Source organism: Excalfactoria chinensis, chromosome 2 (genome assembly GCF_039878825.1).
Source record: "Excalfactoria chinensis isolate bCotChi1 chromosome 2, bCotChi1.hap2, whole genome shotgun sequence".
NCBI classification, from domain to species: Eukaryota; Metazoa; Chordata; class Aves; order Galliformes; family Phasianidae; genus Excalfactoria; species Excalfactoria chinensis.
Window position 1 is genome coordinate 70,664,259 of NC_092826.1, and position 5,511 is coordinate 70,669,769.

Below are 5,511 nucleotides of genomic sequence, written 5' to 3' on the forward strand. Positions count from 1 at the left end.
TAGAGTTAAAGGAACTGATGTATACAAATCACTTCAAAGCTAGAAACGTTGTTCAGTCCATTAAGATTAGTCCAGTGTTTTGTGGCTTTCCTTGTTTGATTCCTTGCTGAGCATAAATGAGTGTGATGAGTATATAACATCTTTGAGCAGCAGCTGAGAGCTGAAGAGACTAGAGCAAGTTATGTATTGATGGTATATGAAATTTTGTATATCTTGTTTATTTTCAATAAGCATGTATCAAACAAATTAAGTTGTTAAAATTATCCATTATGATTTATAAGTTTGCTTATGAAACAGCATAGAAAAATAATTTTAAAAGATTGCAATGAGATTGTTTATTGTTAGTCCAGAAATTGCAGCTTTGTCTTGCTTTATGTATATCAATTTGAAGGATATTTTTGTAACTGTCTTTAGGAATGACCAGTTAAAATAAAGTTATTCAAGCAACAAGTATTTTGTATAAAATATTCTGACAGTCAAAATTCTATAGAGAAAGTATTATCACAACTACATTTAACTATACAAATCTTTTTGCACAGTAGTATTTGTATCATATGCTGCTGTTCTCATTCTGTGAATGAGGATGTGAATGTTGAAGCTGGATTGCAGAGAAACTCTAGATACATTCATACTTTAAGGAAGTAATTGGGGTTTGAACATCTTTAATTTAAGAATTCCAAGATGAGCAGTATTTAGCTAACTAATAAGTTATAATTACCTAGCAAGATTGTAGTTGTACACATAAAGCTGAAGATTAATAAAATTTATTCTACTAAATAAAAGAATTATTCACATCTGATTGTCAAAATGTTTTAAAGTGCTTCATTTCAAAGAAACAGTGACAAAATTTAATTATTATCTCTCCTCCTACTCATTTTTATTCTCCATTCCTTTTTATTAGAGATGCTTTTAGACACAAATTTCTTGACTTTCTGAGGTGCTGAACATCCCGTTGTCTAAAAAGCAAGCACAGTGGACTAAACTGTTTTATTTCAAAGTGTCATTAATGATAGCAGAGATTAATGAGACCTGACATAGCATGTAAAATATGAAACTAATGAGAAGAGGTGAACAGAAACAGGTAACTTTTCAGAGAGAGTGTCACAATTTGTCTAAAAGCAGCAACAACTCATATGCCCAAAGTTATATAAAATTTATTTTATTTGATATGTTTCCCATGTATGGGAAAACAAGCAAGCAGTTAAAAAAACATTACAACATAGAATATTGAGAAAAGGAAATTTAGCACAGTGAGGAGCAAACAGGCATATTTATTGATTTCTGTATCTAATTGAGTCTTAATTTTGTAATACAAAGTTCCGCTGCTTTTTCTCCTGAGTTGTTTTTATTTTTATTTTTTTATTTATTTTGCCTGAAGAAAATCTTATAGTTTTCTAGGGTTTGAAAGTAAATTTTAATTAAAATATTAGTACCTTTTATGTAAGAATGACATCCACTTAATATGTTATAGCCTGATCTTCAACAAATTTATAAGGGTAAGGTAGTAGGATAAATCAATATGAAAATATGAATAGTTTATATTGTTTCCTTCCCCTCCTCCCCCTCCTTTTTTAGACCATCCAGATTATGTGGATGTTTAGTCTAGTGCTTAGTTATTTTACTCCAGATAATTGCAAAGTCTTGGACAATTTTTGCCTGACTAAGGCTTTCAGGAACAAATTAAACTGTGCAGGAAAAGGTAACAAAAGGAGACAGCTGAATAAACAGCATCAAGTTCTAGCCAGTGTCAAGAACTGAGTGTAAAATCTCATAGTAGACTGTTACATTAATTTCAGATGAAATGTATGGATGTGTATGCATTTATGGTCTTGCCTACTTACAAACATAGCATTTATATATATCTATTTAATATTTTGTCATTTGATATATTTTGATGACTGTCTACTTCTGCCTGTGAAATGAAAAAGGTAATATCTCCGTTTATCCATGTTCATTTGTCTTAACTTAAGGAAGTATTTCCACCTAGGTTGATTGCATTTTACCTTCTTCTCTCCGCATGTACCAACCTCCTCCCAAGCAAAAGTACTGTCGTGGTTTTGTTATATGATATACTAAGTATATAATGAAGAGCTCAGTGTTTGAAACCTCTTTGTTTTTTTGGTTTTTTTTGCTGTGTAGAATAGAAATAATAAGCACTGTAGAGCGGGCTTGAAAGAAAGGTCACTAGTTTTGCATCTGCAGTTCTATATTTGCACAGGTTGCTAGGCAATGTGAGAAAATCATAGCTCTTAACTGCAAGATTGTGTTTTCAGGCATCAATTATTAAAAGGAAATCAACAACTGTATTCGTTAATACAATTCAACGCAATTATTCTTCTCTGATGTTGCTAATCCTTGACAATTATTAATGGTAATTAATATTGTTTAGTTTGCATTCACTTCAAAGTGGGAGGACTCCTTCTCCCCATTTAATGCAACAGCTTGTATTTGTTTTATAATAGCATGATAAAAATCTCTCTGTCCTTCTTCGAACACGGGAAGTGTGTCCTTTTCTTAAGCTTTTGCTTTAATAATCATTGACTGCCATGATGTGTGGCATGCAAGTTATGAAATTTAAGAAACGTGCCCTTCTCTAGTTTCACAGCAGCTACAAAAGATAGGGTTCTAGCTGGCACTCCAGAGGTGTGAGCCACCTAACCTATTTTGATAAGCATTTAGGAAAGCCTATCAGAAGATTTATGAACTGTGATATCAAAGTATTGAGATGGAGTTTCAGGATTGGGCTGTAAAAAGAAAGTTCAAATGCAAAGGAGAGGAAAAAGAGAAGACTGAATTAAAGAAGGTAGACGCTACTTCCCCTGAGGCACAGTCTGAGGCTTTGCCTACGTAGGTTTAGAAGCTGAGTGACTCAGCAGGGTGCCTGGGGATATAACAGTGGTGGGGCAGAAGGTGAACGAAGATTCTTTTCTGGCTCACAGTGTCACTTCGTATTATACATAATGGATGAACACGTAGAAGTGCAAAGACCGAAATGCTTTAAAGTTTGCTTCACTTCAGAATTTCTGTTTCTGTTGCCAGTAATAAGAATCAGTTCCTCTGAAATTTCCAAAATGGTATGTGTTGGGGAACAAGAGCTGGTTTCATGAGTTGCATTCTAATTTGTTATCTCAAGATTTCATGTGACTACCTAGCTAGCTGTAAGAGGAAAAGTAGAAATTAAAGTCTCAATTTAAGGTTTTAGTTTCTGTGATGTTACACAGTATTCTGAATATTCTTCAGAAAAATTTTCCCTGATCAGTATGTTTTACTCAATAACACACGTAGAAGTATTCCACTAGAAACCTGGATTTTGCTCATTAGGATTAAATGTCATCTGAGAAAGTCTCTTACAATTCCTCCTTCTTGCAGCCTGGCACTGTTTAGTTAATGCTCTGCATATTTTATCTCACAATGGCTGAAGTTAAACCAATATTAAGCAGAAAATCCCTGTCTAAATATCTGAAATGCTTATGTAACATAGGGCTAGAATTTTCAAAAGTTTGAGATTAAGTTAATGTAATCCATAAGGTGAATGTGTTTTTTTTTCTTTGATCACCTATTCACATCAAGGGGCCACAACTGAGGAAATTTGGAACAAGGAGCTTTGAAACCTAAATCATGTAAATCTTTCAGGTGTTTGCATAACTTATAACTGAAATCTAATTGTACTTATTGAGGCAATACTGAAAAGGGCAAGAAAAAAGTATATAGAATCACTGAATTTTGGAATATCCTGATTTGAAAGAGACCTACAGTGATCATGGAATTGCAGTCCTGCCTCAACACAGGACCACACAAAATCCAAACCCTATTTCTGAGAGCAGTGTCCAGATGCTGCCTGAACACTTGGGGCTGAGCCCACTGCCCTGGGCAGCCTCTTCCATGCCCACTGCGTCTGATGAAGAGCCTTTTCCTATCCCTCAGCCTCAGGTGCTCTTCATGCATCTTGCTGTCAAGATCCTTCCCCATCTTCATAGCCCTCCTTTGATTGCTGTCTTGTAGCTTTATGTTCATTGTGTATTGTGGCACCCAAACAGTACCCAGTGCTGGAGTTGAGGCCACACAGCACAGAGCAGAGCAGGACAACCCCTTCCCCCACCCAGCTGGCAGTGCTGGGCTAGGTGCACCCCAGGGTATGGCTGGTCCTTTGGGCTGCCGGGGCTGCTGCCTCATGTTCAGCTTGCTGTCTCCCAGAATCCCCAGATCCCTTTCTGCAGGATGGATCTCTGGCCTATCGTCCCCCAGTCAGCACATACAGCCAGGGTTGCCCATTCCCAGTTACAGAATAATCAGATGAAAAACAAACAAACAAACAAAAACCAAAACCACACCAGTACATTTTTGAGTCTTTTAAATAGTGATTATTTATTACAATCATGATCAGCACTGATTTGTATACCATTTATTAATTTTGTTCTCTGTCAATTCTATTCATTTTTCTGAGCAAAAGAAATGTTGTCTCCTTACAGTGGCATAGAAATGTGCCTTTGTTTCTTGACATTGCTATTAAAAGAGAAATTAGGCCTGTGCTTCACCTGTGGTTTTGTGCGTGTGTGTTGTGTTTTGAAACAGTGCTGTGTTTTTACAATATCATTCTGAAGCAAGATGGAGGCCTTTTTTTTTATCACTGCCCACAGAGGGCTTCAGACAAGCATTTGGATGAAGAGGTGCAATAGCTTCTTCTATAGCATTTTGCATGGTTACAGTGACCATCACATTAACTAGTCAGAATTTGCAGTCACATACTATAGCAGACCTCAGTGCTTGTTACTTGAGGTTGTAAGCAAACTGCAGATAGGAAACAATATTAGAAAGTGTTGCATGATTAACTTTGCTGGTTTTGTTCATTTTCTTCGTGTCTCCTAGCAGACCGTATCTAACTTTGGAGCTCAGGACAGACTGTGAGAATTGGTCAGTGTTTGGAAAACCTTCTGCGTGAGCACAAATAAAAGTGACTGGACATTTCAAGCCTTATCTCCATATGGAAACACTGTATTTCTGTGTCATGCATTATAATTAGCACTTGTTATTCCAGCTAAGAAGAATCATGCTCAAATTCTTTCTCCTCCCTCATTTTTTTCTCCCCCAGAACAGACATTTCAGCTGTAGAAGGGCATTTTGTATGACTTCTAGGTAACCCAAGTCTGGTAAATTGCTCTTTTGCAACAGGGAGGCCAGTAAGGTATTCTTAGTATGCTGTTGTCAGATCCAATTTGCCTTTACAAGAAGAGAGGTATACAGAAATTCCATCAGCTGGCAGAAGTTTGGTACAAGGTACGTGACAGCTGATTTCATGGTTAGGACAGTGCAGGTGAGGACAGTGCAGAGCGTCAGTATGGGTAATTGCATGGCACTTCTCAAAAGGGAGTGAAGGTGCCCGCAGGAAATGAATGTGTGCAGAGGGATATGGTGACTGAGTCAGTCCTCACAGTCATGGTCCTTTGAGGCTTGTACAGGGTCATCTTCTTTGTCGCTAACAGCACAGTTCTCCACAATTTCATTAATATAAAT